The sequence below is a fragment of the Ambystoma mexicanum genome, chromosome 7p (assembly GCF_040938575.1).
Source record: "Ambystoma mexicanum isolate Mex_15411 chromosome 7p, UKY_AmexF1_1, whole genome shotgun sequence".
NCBI classification, from domain to species: domain Eukaryota; kingdom Metazoa; phylum Chordata; class Amphibia; order Caudata; family Ambystomatidae; genus Ambystoma; species Ambystoma mexicanum.
In genome coordinates, this window is record NC_090939.1 from 600,976,108 (window position 1) to 600,988,638 (window position 12,531).

Sequence of the window (12,531 nt, forward strand, 5' to 3'; positions counted from 1 at the left end):
CCGAGGGCTCTCCAGAAGGACACACGCTGTAGGACTGCTCAGACAGTGCTTTCATGAGCTCTCTGACAGTGGCACAGCCTGGAGGAGGGTGCGGCCATTGAAGAATCCAAGACAGCATTGGAGCAGAAGATAGGGGTGGATGTGGGGGTTCTTGGGGCAGGACATACACAAAATCTCGTTCAGAGTGGGAAGGATATCAGATGTAGAAGACGTGTTGGGCCCCATGAAGAAGGACATTGCGGAGCTCAGAGGCAGAACTAAGGCCTTGGAAGATCAGGCTGATGACGATGAAGGCAGACCCAGTCATAACATAAGAATTCTGAAAATCGAAGGTCTGACTATGGAACTGTTTTTGGAAGGATGGCTCAAGGAGTGTATGGAACCTCAAGGGCCGTCACATTTGTTTCCTTTGTAAAGAGCCCACAGGAACCCAGCAAAGCCCCCCTCCCATCCCCTGGGGCTCATCCAAGACCTGTAACGTAACGGCAAAGCTTCTTAATTATAGGTATAGGAACGTTATTCTGCAGGCCGCCAGGAGGAAAGGGACGATACAAGTAAACAGGGCAAAGGAGGCTTTATATCCAGACTTCACTAGGGTGGTGCAAAAGGCCTGACAATAGTTTGGAGGCTTAGGGCAGCAGAATACCAATCTGCCATGTAATTCCCAGCCACCCTGTGGGTGGTGGGTCCAAAAGGGGCTAAATTCTTCATGGACCCAGGGCAAGCCTGGGACGGGCCGGATAGAGAAAGCCAAGCGACGGGAAGCTGCCCGCCAGGGAGTCGAAGATAACCCAGTCTGACAAGACTCTCCTCGGTCTGACAAGACTGACAACCTCACACCCATCAGGATGGTAGCAATACTGATGCAAGTGTCTTCCACTTGTCATGAACCACAGGGTCAATTTAGACTCTTGTGGCCGGAATCAGTGTGGTCAAATTACCCCGAGCGGAGCCAGCTCCTACCTCAGGAGCACCCCCTCAATGTTCACCCTAGGGTGTTCTTTAACGTTGGTAACAAACAATTTTATGGGACGACAGATGCTTCAGGTTGATGAAAAGTGTGGGGGGGGAGGGCTTATTGTTGGGGAAGTTGGGTTTTAAGTTTGTTGGTACGTATCAGGGAACATCCAGAGGACGGAGCTCTGGGGTGGTGGGGAGCCACCCTGCTACAAAAAAATGGCACTCCAGGGGTATTGGATAGGGATATGTCGACCTCTTTATGTTTTATGATGTGGAATGAGAATGGGCTTCTGGACAAAATAAAGATGGGACTGGTCACTAACCTCCTCAATTCCCATAAAACTGATAGTCCTTATGCAGGAGACGCACCTGGTGGGTTGGGTGTATAACTTCTTGGGTCGCAGGGCACGATTTTCTATAAATGGAACATGCAGGTTTTACCAGAGGATCAAGGGGGTGGGGGGTAGCAATCCTGATCAGTAGATCTCTCCCACAGTGTGTGACGCCAGTGGAAAGAGATAAAGATGGCAGGCACATATTATTCAAGGGAAAACTATAGAGGGGTGGTGGGGGGGATCTATATGCATACTTAATGTCTACGATTCTCCGACCCTCCAGGCGGACACACTCACAATGGTACAAACTAATTCGCCAAACATGGGGGGTGGGGAGGGACATCATGATCGTTGGAGGTGACTTTAATGACACTGCGCAGCCAATGTTGGACAGATCAGCATATGTGGGAGGATCAGTATATGTGGAAGGAAGAGGCTGGTCCCACACAAAACTATTTGCATTTATCCAAGTCATGGGAATGAGAGATTTCTGGCAAAATGTGTATCCATCACAGCAGGGGTATTCATTCTACTGCAACGCACACAACTCTTTCTCGTGGACAGATTATTTTCTGGGCCTTCGATAACAGAGGAGCAGCCCTCGTTAGACTAGAAAAGAGATTACGGAGATTATGGGGGACCTCTCACCGTCTAAAGTAATATGGGGCAACACTCAGATCCACACTGCCGCCGCCAGGCCTTTGCACAATGGAAGCGTAGAAAGAGGCTCCGGGTTGGGGCGGGGGTAGTAATGATGGAAACACCAATATGGAAAAACTGGGATCTCACAGAGGTAGGGAAGTTAGGACATCAACCCAGATGGATCGCGCAGGGGATCTGGAAAATTAGACACATTATTGCTTAGAAGCAAATCACCCTTCAGTACCTAATAGATAGCCACAGGACATAGGGGCCACAGAGGAAGAAGATTGGTTTGAGGCATTGGGTTCTCCCCGGGAGGCAAGTAGAACCAGTAAGCTGCGACTTATTCAACACAAAGAACTTCACAGGGTGTATTTTTCTAGAGCTAGATTGCATCGTACGGGGAGGACTCTGGACGGATTTTACCTGAGGTGTGGGACGAACGTGGGCACCTCTCTACAAACTATTTGGCAGTGTCCAAAGATAGTCATATTGGGACTTTGTTCGTGGCACAATGTGAAGCAATCTGGGAAATCAGGTACCAGACTACCCCAAATTGGGACTTTTACACATCTGGGGGAGATACAGATTTTAACCTCAAGGAAAAGAGCCTGATCAAGTCGTTACCAAAGGTGGCTAAAATAAACTTTGCAGAGGGTAGGAGGGGTGTGTGGGGGGGGGGGAGGTTGGAGGGGAGAGTACAAAGGTTCCTAGCATTAATAAATTGTGAGAGGGTATGGATCCATGTTGCGATCTGGAATGCAGAGTATTCCAGGAAAGAGGTTGTCCACAGAAACATAATATATGCGGCAAATGGCTAGAGGCGGAATGAATGAGGGCTTGGGTGGGTTACATCAGGGAGTTGGGGGGATGTTAGGCAGAAACCTGTGCAGTTCCCTTAGGGACAACTGCAAAAAGTTTAAGACTACAGGAGTAAGCAGTAAACCCAATTGGTAGCAGTCTGCACCACCCAGATTTACCTGGTAGCTGTGGCTGAGCAGTCAGACTTCTCTCAAGAAGAGTTAGGCAGTATATAGAGTATACACAATAGGGCTAAAAATACAGTAGCACAAGCAAACACTGACCAGAGCTTTGGTATAAAAGTATATAATTATTTAAAAACACACTGGCACTAATATGTAAAGCAAGTTCAAACACAGTATGTACACCTCCCTAGTTAATTATTCGACAAGTCTAGGTTAAGACACCACTTATTTAGCAAAACAGGTGTGAGTGTAACCGTAGATGGCACTCCAATAATTTGTTTAAAAAGGGAGAGAAAAGGCAGAATAGGAAAATAACACAGTACCAACACAAACCATAGCAAGTCAAGAAAGGCAGGGTCTACTGTATAGCAAAAGGTTCATAGGCCAGGCCCACTCTTGGAGTGAGCAAGGCGGAATGTGCCCAAGATCACACAGTGGAAATGCACTCAAAGTCTTTGCAGAAAAGTCAAAAGAGGTTGGATCAGTTCAGAAAGGTAAAGTTAGCAGGTCCAAGGTCACCCCAGGGTAGAGAGTCAAGGATTTACGGGACACCTTGGACAATCTGTTGCAAGGAAGACCAGGCGGGACACAGTACCTGAAATGGTGAGAAAGCTCCAGCAGGGGCAGTTGTTCCTGGCAGCGGGTGCAGTTTCCCGGTTAAAAGGTCCAACCCTTTTATTCGCGGTAGTGGTGAAGCGTGGCTATCCGGCCGCCGGGGTGCTTGGCACGGGCGATTCGACCCCGAGACGATCCAGGAAGGCGAAAAAGGTGAACTGGTTGGTCCCACCAGCTCAAAGGGAAGAAGACTCTCCTGGAAGAAGATATCCCCTGTCGTCAGAGAAGTGGCAAGTTCGTACAGCAGGGCTCCACCGGTGGTGTCGTTGTTGTAGATGGCTCAGCTTCTCCCTTTTCGGATTCTTTAGGTCCTGTGGCGACTTCTGAAGTTCGTCCCCAAAGCCCTGCTTTTATGCAGCAAAACCCCCATTCAGCAGTCTAGCTGTCACTCAAACATGCTATGTGGTGAGCCGGGCGGCTCACCACTGGGCCAATCACACAAGAGTGCGACTTGAGTTGCCAAGGCAGCTCAGTCCAGGGTGCCTAATCCCCCTCCCACACATCCTGTTGACCCCAGAGTGGCACCATTTGAAGGGCTTCTGTGGAGAAGCACGCCAAAAAGTGGAACAAAGGGCTCGACTTGGGTTAGAGTTTCAGAGGCGAACACAAACACCATTTTTAAAACCGAGTCCTGGCAAAAAGACCCAACCGGGGAATAAATATTAAATAAATAACCCGGCGGTATCTTTAACATTGCACCAAAAAGTGGTGCGTTTCAAATGAATGGGAAAATCCCATAGGAAATATTCCCGTGGAATATTTTGCGTGGTGTAGCTCACTCGGCAAGCAGAAGTGATGGCCACTAGGAAGTCTTGAATTTCAATCTGAGCAGACAGGAATGGAGAGGTTCAAATGGAGCTCCCATCAAAACTGTTGATACCAAGTTAGAACCCAGGCCGGGACTATGAAAGTACCGGTGGGAAAAGATTTCGGTCCCTTGAGAAACTGTACAAAAATGGGTAATTTAAAAAATAAGAGCCTTGCTCGGGCAAGCATTTTAAGATGGATAATGCTGGCAAGTAGCCCTTGACAGTTTCCCCCTGCAGCCCATGATGGACTAGGGGTAAAAAACTAAAGCACTGCAGTTGTATCACAAGTAAAAAAAGAACAACATCTTTAGCTCTATACCAGCTGCAAAACTCGTTCCAATTGCAGTGGTATAGTGCTTTTCGGGATTAAAGCAACCTTCAAGGCGGTCCTAAACTTTGCATCTTGACCACTCTGAAACCAATGGTGAAGATTCAGAGTTCTGAAACCATACAAGGGCGGAAATTGTCCACCACAAACGTGTCCCCCAGAACTCCTCTCTGTGGAAATTCCCTGGAGCAGAACAGGTCGCATTCCCTGTTGATACTGGACACAAACAGATCCACTTGAGGGGTTCCCCAAAGGGCAAACATCTCTAAAAGGACTTCCTGAGCAAACTTCCACTCATGGAAGGCAGTGCTCTGCCTGCTCAGAGCATCCATTGTTGTGTTCTCTTCTCCAGCCATATGAACAACCGATTGAGAGATTCTGTTTAATTCAGGGACCCTACACCACCGCCCTTTTTGAGGTAATGCATAGCCACTCTGTTGTCCGCCATTATCTGGACGTTCTTCCTCTGTAGGGAAGGCAAAACGGTCATCAGCGCCAGTCTGACTGCCTCCATCTCTAGAAGGTTTATGTGTAGTTTTGATTCTGATGGGGACCAAAGTGAGCTCCTCATCCCATGATGTTAGATCGTCATCTCCGGGCAGGGTTACCAAAAAGGTTCCCCTACCATCACATTCTCCTTGCAGGCCCACCACAGGAGATCCTGTGCGACCTTGCTCGGGACCTGAAGAAGACCATCACCCATGCTGAGAATTGTGACTATTGGGATCTGAGGGCCCACATCCTTTGACGGTCCTCTGGCACCAGAAAAACGCAGGATGCCACGAGACTGGGCAACCTCAGAAAATCACACGCCGATAGATGCTGGGCGTTCTGAGGTTTCATCACCATCTGCAAGATATGTTGAGCCCTCAACTCAAGTGGCAAATCCTTTCCTGTGGGAAGAGTGCAGGACTGATTCAATGAATTGCAGCCTTTGGGAAGGCGTCAACTGAGACTTCTTAAAGTTGACAGAGTGTCATGATGCCTGCCCCCGGAGCACCAGGCCAGGCCCAGCACCCCCGGAAGCAGGCATCATGCCCTCGGGTAAAAGCCCAGCGGCCCCTTATAGGGGCTCTTTGGACTCAGTCCTGGCGCCTTTGGCGCCAGGCTCATGTTGGACATCAGTCCTGGCGCCATAGGCGCCAGGCTCATAAAGGGAGGTGTTTGGTGCACTTACCTGATGCAGACCATGCTGCACGCTTCAGGCCTCCCTGAGACCTGAAAGGGACTATTTTTTCATAGGGACTATTTTTTCACTCAGGCGTGGCCAGGGAAGGCTACATACCTAGTTGGGGAAGGATACATACCTGGGACTTCTTTGGAGGCTATTTAAGCCACGCCCAGACAGCAGCTCATGCTTCACGCTGTTCTGCATTCCAGCAGCTGAACGCTCACTGTGTCTGCTCCTGCTCCTGGACTCCAGCCACGCCCGCCTCGAACCTGGAACTCCTGTTAGGAAAGAAGAGAAGAGAAAGGTGAAAACCACAAACTATTTCAAACTTCTTACCTGCATCCGGAATCTTCACTCCAGCATCCCTGAAGAAGGACTTCCATTTAAAAGCATTGCGTTGCTCGCTGCAGCGCGCTCTTCACTCACCTGTCCTCGAGACATCTCCCGGCTCCATCGCGGCTGTCAGCACATGTCGCCACATCTCTGCGCCTAGGGGAGAGAAGAAGAGACAAAAGGTGAGCAAAGGGAACACCGGAGGAAAGCCTAATTTTCAGCCACAATACTTACCAGCTTTTCTTGGTGTCATCCCATATTTCGGGTCGGCGCCGCTCCGTTGGCAGGTACCGCACCCCGGCCCCTATGGGGAAAGGACAAAATACATTATTGGGAAATGATAAAGACATTTAGAGGAATCGCCCTCACTAACTGACCAGTTTACCATCGGCAATTAACCCCTTCAACGCATCGTCTTCATTCTGCATCTGAAATAAAGGACAGATCACAAGTTAGGAAGACAACATAAAAGGGGGCTCACTCTTGAACTTTTATCTTCATACTTACGGCGTTTCGCTCAGAAAAGTCAAGAGGATTTTGCCAGCGCCATTCTGAAAACCAGTGAAGTAACTGGACTAACGTGCGCCCCTGCACCAGACGCAGGATGGAGAGTTCATCCTTCCAAACCATAAGGTGAGCTTAAACCGGGGGTTTGGAGGAGGAAGTTAGAGGAGAACGAAGGGGAACAAGGGGGGAATCAAGCACACTATTCTGCAGACGGTTAATTCCCTTTCTCATCTGCAGAAGGATATTCCTACGGGCCAGTCAAGCAAGATTTGGGGAACCAGTTCAATCGGTGTTCCGGGCTCTGCGCATCACGCTTGAAGAGGCCACAGCAATCCAGACTAGAGCTGCGCCTCCGTGGGAACCAGATGAGCGTTACACAGAGAAGCTCAGTTTGTGATGGGAGTGGCAGGTGCCATTTAGATGTTCCAGAGCCTATTCACGAGACAAGCTCCAATCAGCCAGTAGTCTAGGTAGGGAAAGATGCGAATATCTGCCAGCTTTAGATCACTGCCACCACCGCCATCAACTTGCTGAAGACCCTCAGGGTGTAGGTCAGCCCAAAAGTAGTCAAAACTGATAGCGAGAACTGCCTGTGCTCGGGATGAATAGGCACATGAAAATAAGCATCCTTAAGATCGAGCAACACCATCCGATCCTGGAACTGAAGGGCCTAAAGGATCTGCAAAGGAGTGACCATCTTGAATCTGTCCCTCCTGAGGAACTTGTTCAAGCGTCTCAGGTCCAAGATGGGTCACAGTCCTCAGTCTTTCATGTGAACCAGAAAATAGGTGGAGTATCAGCCTGATATTGCTCCGCTACAGGTACCCTTTCCAAAGACTCTTTCTCCAGCGGGGAGAGAATCTCCTGCAGAAGGAGCGGGTCTGGTTCCCGAAGAGATGGCTCAATCTGGGGTTGTTTCCAAAAAGGGTGACAGTACCCTTGAACTACTGTCTGCAGTGCCAAAGCATCAGAGTAATTTACTGCCAGAATTTGAGATGCTGAGTTAGCCTGACTCCCACTGGAGTCTTGCAAGTGAAGCCCTAAGAGTGGTTTAGGGGCTGTGGCAGGGGGTTGCGGGGGTGTAGCCCGCATGTTCCATGCAATAATGTCGCCACAAAAAACGGCCATTTTTCAGCGATATTTTTGCATGGCGAGATTTTTGTGGCGACATTACATGGAACCGTAGAGAGGCAGCAACTGCCGAAGTTGTTCTTTCTCCACAGCCTCTAGCACCACATGGAAATGTCCTTTGCCCTCTTTGGGCAGGCTGGCCTCTACCTCTCTGACCAAAGAAAGAGTAGAAGCGAAAAGAACACCTTCTCCTACCCCAAGAAGGTGGCTGTTGAAGTTGACGGATGGCTGCACCCAAGGATATCGCAGCTGCCTTAGAAGCTTGAAGCTTCTTTAAGCTGTCATCTGCCTTTGCCCAAAAAAGATTTGGCCCATCGAAGGGCATGTCTAGAAGCCTTGACTGGACATCGGGAGCAAATTCAGATTTACGCAGCCATGCAAGTCTCCTTATGACCGCATTTGCTCCCATAGAGCCACCAACAGAGTCCAATGCATCCAAACCCTGGGAGATTAGCATGCAGCTTCCTTACCATCATTGATGAAGCCATCACTTATCTCCCACTCAGGAATATTTTCAGCCACGTGGGCGATTACATTCCACAAAGTGAATGTATATTTGGCTAATGCCCAAGATGCATTAATGGCCTCAAGTGCCATACTCCCAGAAGGGAACACCCTTGTCCCTAGCATGTGATATTTTTTGTCATCCATATCAGGTGGGATGAAAGGATAAGCAGCTGCTTTAGATGTGGAAGCAGCCGCTTGTACCACCAAACTCTCAGGAGTAGAGTTCCTGGAGTGAACATCAGGATCAATAGTTAATGGTTTAGATTTTCTTACAAACTCCTTGTTGATAGCACGAGTAGTATCGGGCGTCAGTCCATTTTAGCAAGATAGCGTTTCTAAGTGCAGAATGGAAAGGCAGTACAGGTTATCTTTAATGCCATCCTGTACTATATGCCTTGCAGGACATCCCCAACCCAAATACTCAGCGACTGCTCATCACTGTCCTGTATGCAGCACTTGTATGGGCAGTCTGGTGAAGCAAATTCCACTTCTGGAATCTGGAGTAAACCACTGGCTTCTTTAAGGCAAGTAGCCAAGTCCTCTAAACAAGATTCCTCAGAAATTAGTTCAACTGGGACATTTGGCATGTCAAAACGTTTGTACCCAAAGAGTACAATGTCTTCATCCTCTTAAAAAAAAAAAAAAAGGTATCCAAAGGACTTCTTCCACAACAGCTTATAACTTGAAGATAGTGGATACATCTCAGAGTTCTGACCCAGGCTTTTGGGTGCGCGAGTCAGAGCCCTTGACGATTCCCTTCAAGCTTTAGAAGGCACAGTGGGATAATTAGCCTTTTTAGAGGACCCGGGAGGTACTATCGTCAAAAAACGTCCATATTTTGACAGAACTCCCAATCTGCTGCTGAGGCAGACTTGTCTGGGAAACGTACCTGTGTCTTGTCAGCCGAGGAATCGGATGACAAAGATGAAGACTGACACAATTTGCTCCTTTGACCACTTTGAGTGTTTGGAGCGTTTCTTAGGCCTTTGAGATGACTTGTAAACTCCCATCTTCGGAGGATTCCCTCTCTGAGGGAGTAGAGAACGGGGATTTGGATACAGACTGACCTAGGGAGAGGTTAGACTTCCTCTCCTTCAAGGCCTTGTTAGTCATGGTCTGAAAGGAACCACAGTCATCGACTTTGTGCTCCTTACTGAGTAACCAATGGCATATCCTGTGTGGATCTGTGATTAACATCTTCGAGTCACAGTCCACACACCTTTTAAACCCCATCTTCTGAATTAATTTACTCGAAGAAATAGTACTAAACAGTAGAAAACATATCACTGAGCAGAGTTGAACCGTTACAAATCGTGCTGTGCATGCAGTAAAACGGAGCTGAAGGAATGAGCGTAGTGCATTTTATGTATACCACTATCAACATCACGTCCATGGAAGCAGCCAAGGGACATCGATCAGACACCGCAAAGAGCCCTCTGCTGTAGAAGATTTTCCAAAACTGCAAGCAGGATATCAGTTTATCAAAGTTGATGAATCCATGGAAGGACACAGTCCATTATAAAGATGGAGATCCTTGCCACATTTGAGGGCACAATTACTATATACTGTCATTATCATAATCACAAAGCTTCATCTGACTATTCATTACCGGTTAACTGGTTTTAAGTCGGATATGCAACACAGACCCAAGTGATGCTTTCCATAGCTGTATGCATATATATTAGCAAGAATTTACATTTTTCTAATTCTGAAAACTATACAAACTTGGAACGGTATTGTAATTGCACAGTTGTCAAAGGTGTGCATGGTTTCACGAGTACTCCACACTGCCCTACTTTGGCTTGGCATTTGACTTTTCTTCACAGATACCGCTTAGACTACAGCTCAAAGCTCTTACACATCACTGGGAATCAATGAACTGCATGTAACTGCTTTGGGGAGATCTTTTCATATGGGTGCTTTATTAGCAGTTATAATACCGAATTAGAGCAGGGAGAGGTAATATGGCAAACAGTACAACATTTAAGTCATTAAATGCATTGTGGATCACTTTCCCGAAAGTCCCACACACAATCCAATATAGCTCAACACATTGTACAGTGAAGGAGGATGAAGTGGTATCTGATAGGCATTTACTAACCAATTAGGACAAACCCAGGTGAAGGCACTGGTGAAACTGCAATGGGGCATACATATTAGTACAATATCAAGAAAGCAATGCACCAACGCCTGCGGCTTGATAAAACGATATGTGAATTACAGAAATATAGTAATACACATCCAATATAGCCGTACCTCAAAGTACATACCTAGCAAACCACACAGGTATGCCTATGTCACATGCATGTAGTAGTGTGCTCTGTTGATAATCCATGTTACTACACTTGCCATTGTTATGTTTGTCAAAAATACATTCAATGAATCTAAGATATAAACGTTATCAGCCATATCATGAATGTCAAAACCCAGCTATGTTGCAATATATTAACCACCACAGTGAGCATATAAAACAAACGAGGATGGCCACAATAACGCTCAAAAGACTAGTATGCATAAATTGGGTAAAAAATAACTAATCACGAGGCACAAATGAATACCTCGACATGCTGCCACTGATATTTTTCTGTTTAAAACAGTAACAAAAATATGTCCAAATGCCAACTGCCTCAAGTAGTGTATTTATTCTTAGATAGGTTAAAGGAGCCATTCACAACAGCAAATGTGGGTTGCCCTGCCACTGGGATTAAGCCGTTTTCCAAGGACTTTATGGCAAGCGATCCACGTCCAACCTAGGTGTTTTGAGAAATGTAAGTGTAAATAAATGACCTAAGCTCAAGTATATATCACATCCCCTATATGAATGACATCCATTTCTTTCAAAATGTTGGAAAGGAGAGATGGTCTTCCCACCCCCCCAGGCGATACCAAATGAGAAATAAACGCTAATAGAGCACATCGCGGGAGCATGAGGCAGGGGGTGCACATAGAGGAGGGTGCACGGTCACCTTAGTGCATGCATTAGAAGCTATATTGTAAAGACGAGTGTGAACACCATCTTGGTGAACGGCAGCCATCTGACAATTTAGGCCCAGGCGTGGCGAACAGCATTATGTGCGCTAGTATTAGATCCCTTGCACGAGCGCGAACACCACCCCCACCCTGGCCAGGTTTCACACATCCATAAAATCCTCCATTGTCCAAGACGTTACAGGCCCTCACGCCCTGGGAACAATGTGCCTTGCAGATAGCCGGTCAGAGTGCTAAGCGCTTGCCCCCGATATCTGCGTGCAGCCTGCAGTGGCAGGTTCGAATCCCAGCAGGGTCAACTCAGCCTTTCATCCTTCCAAGGTCGATAAAATGAGTACCAATCGGTGGAATAATAATGTCTTCTGTTATTTGAGAGCTCTGAGACCTATGGGTGTGTAGCACTATATAAAAAATACATGATTATTATTATTGCAATGTCATGAGGAGGGAGGAGAGCGCCTCTTTGCAGTACCATCCAACGCAAGAGATAGCACAGCCATCCTGCCCCCAACAATCCGCACATAAGAAAAACAACTACACAATGCTTTCATCCCGAGACCCCCCACCCCCGCATGCCACAGCACCATCCAGACCACAAAACGTTTACACCCCTCAGTCAATCACCAAGGTCAGAAGGCAAGGCTATTGCGCCTTCAGAAATGGGTCACGTGATTTGTGCAGCGAGGTGTAGGGTGGCGTCAAATTATAGCCTAAAACATAGGTGGAGGACAATGGTAGTTGCTGATCTGTCTGGGAACGAGAAGATTATGCAAGTTAGTGTGACTTCGGCCCCCACCCACGGCTCATTCCTGTATCTGCCAGGTGCATGGTTACAAGGATAAAATAACATTGTTTTTGTAATTAGCCAGTTAATTGTTAGGCCAGCTTCTCTGCGGATGACGAGTCCAGAAGCACTGACAACGGACGAAGATTGACAGATGAAGACAGACCAATGGCCTGGCATCCCATATGAGGCAGGCCTTACATGTACGGGGCTCTTCCAATTAGCATTATATAATTGTACTCTATGTGATTACGTCATCAGCGACTTTGTGCTTATAACGCTCTGCACATGCCTACAGAACATAGAACATTCAGTGGCATTCAGTGGCAGCAGAGTTCTTTGCTGATGCACTTCTATTTTGTAGAAATAAATACTTGTTATCCATGCAAGCGGTGTCCTGAGCCTTTTTCCCTTGCAGGTTGTATTTTTTCTGCC

The 12,531-nt window shown here is 47.3% G+C and overlaps 1 protein-coding gene and 1 long non-coding RNA gene across 5 annotated transcripts in view; one reads left to right on the top strand and one right to left on the bottom strand.

Moving 5' to 3' along the window:
• HERC2 (HECT and RLD domain containing E3 ubiquitin protein ligase 2) overlaps positions 1-12,531 on the bottom strand; it is a 2,956,340-nt gene that overhangs the window by 2,933,432 nt on the left and 10,377 nt on the right. The window lies entirely within an intron of this gene.
• Positions 1-12,531, top strand: part of LOC138526181 (uncharacterized) — a 270,656-nt gene that overhangs the window by 145,697 nt on the left and 112,428 nt on the right. The gene's annotated exons all lie outside the window — the stretch shown is intronic.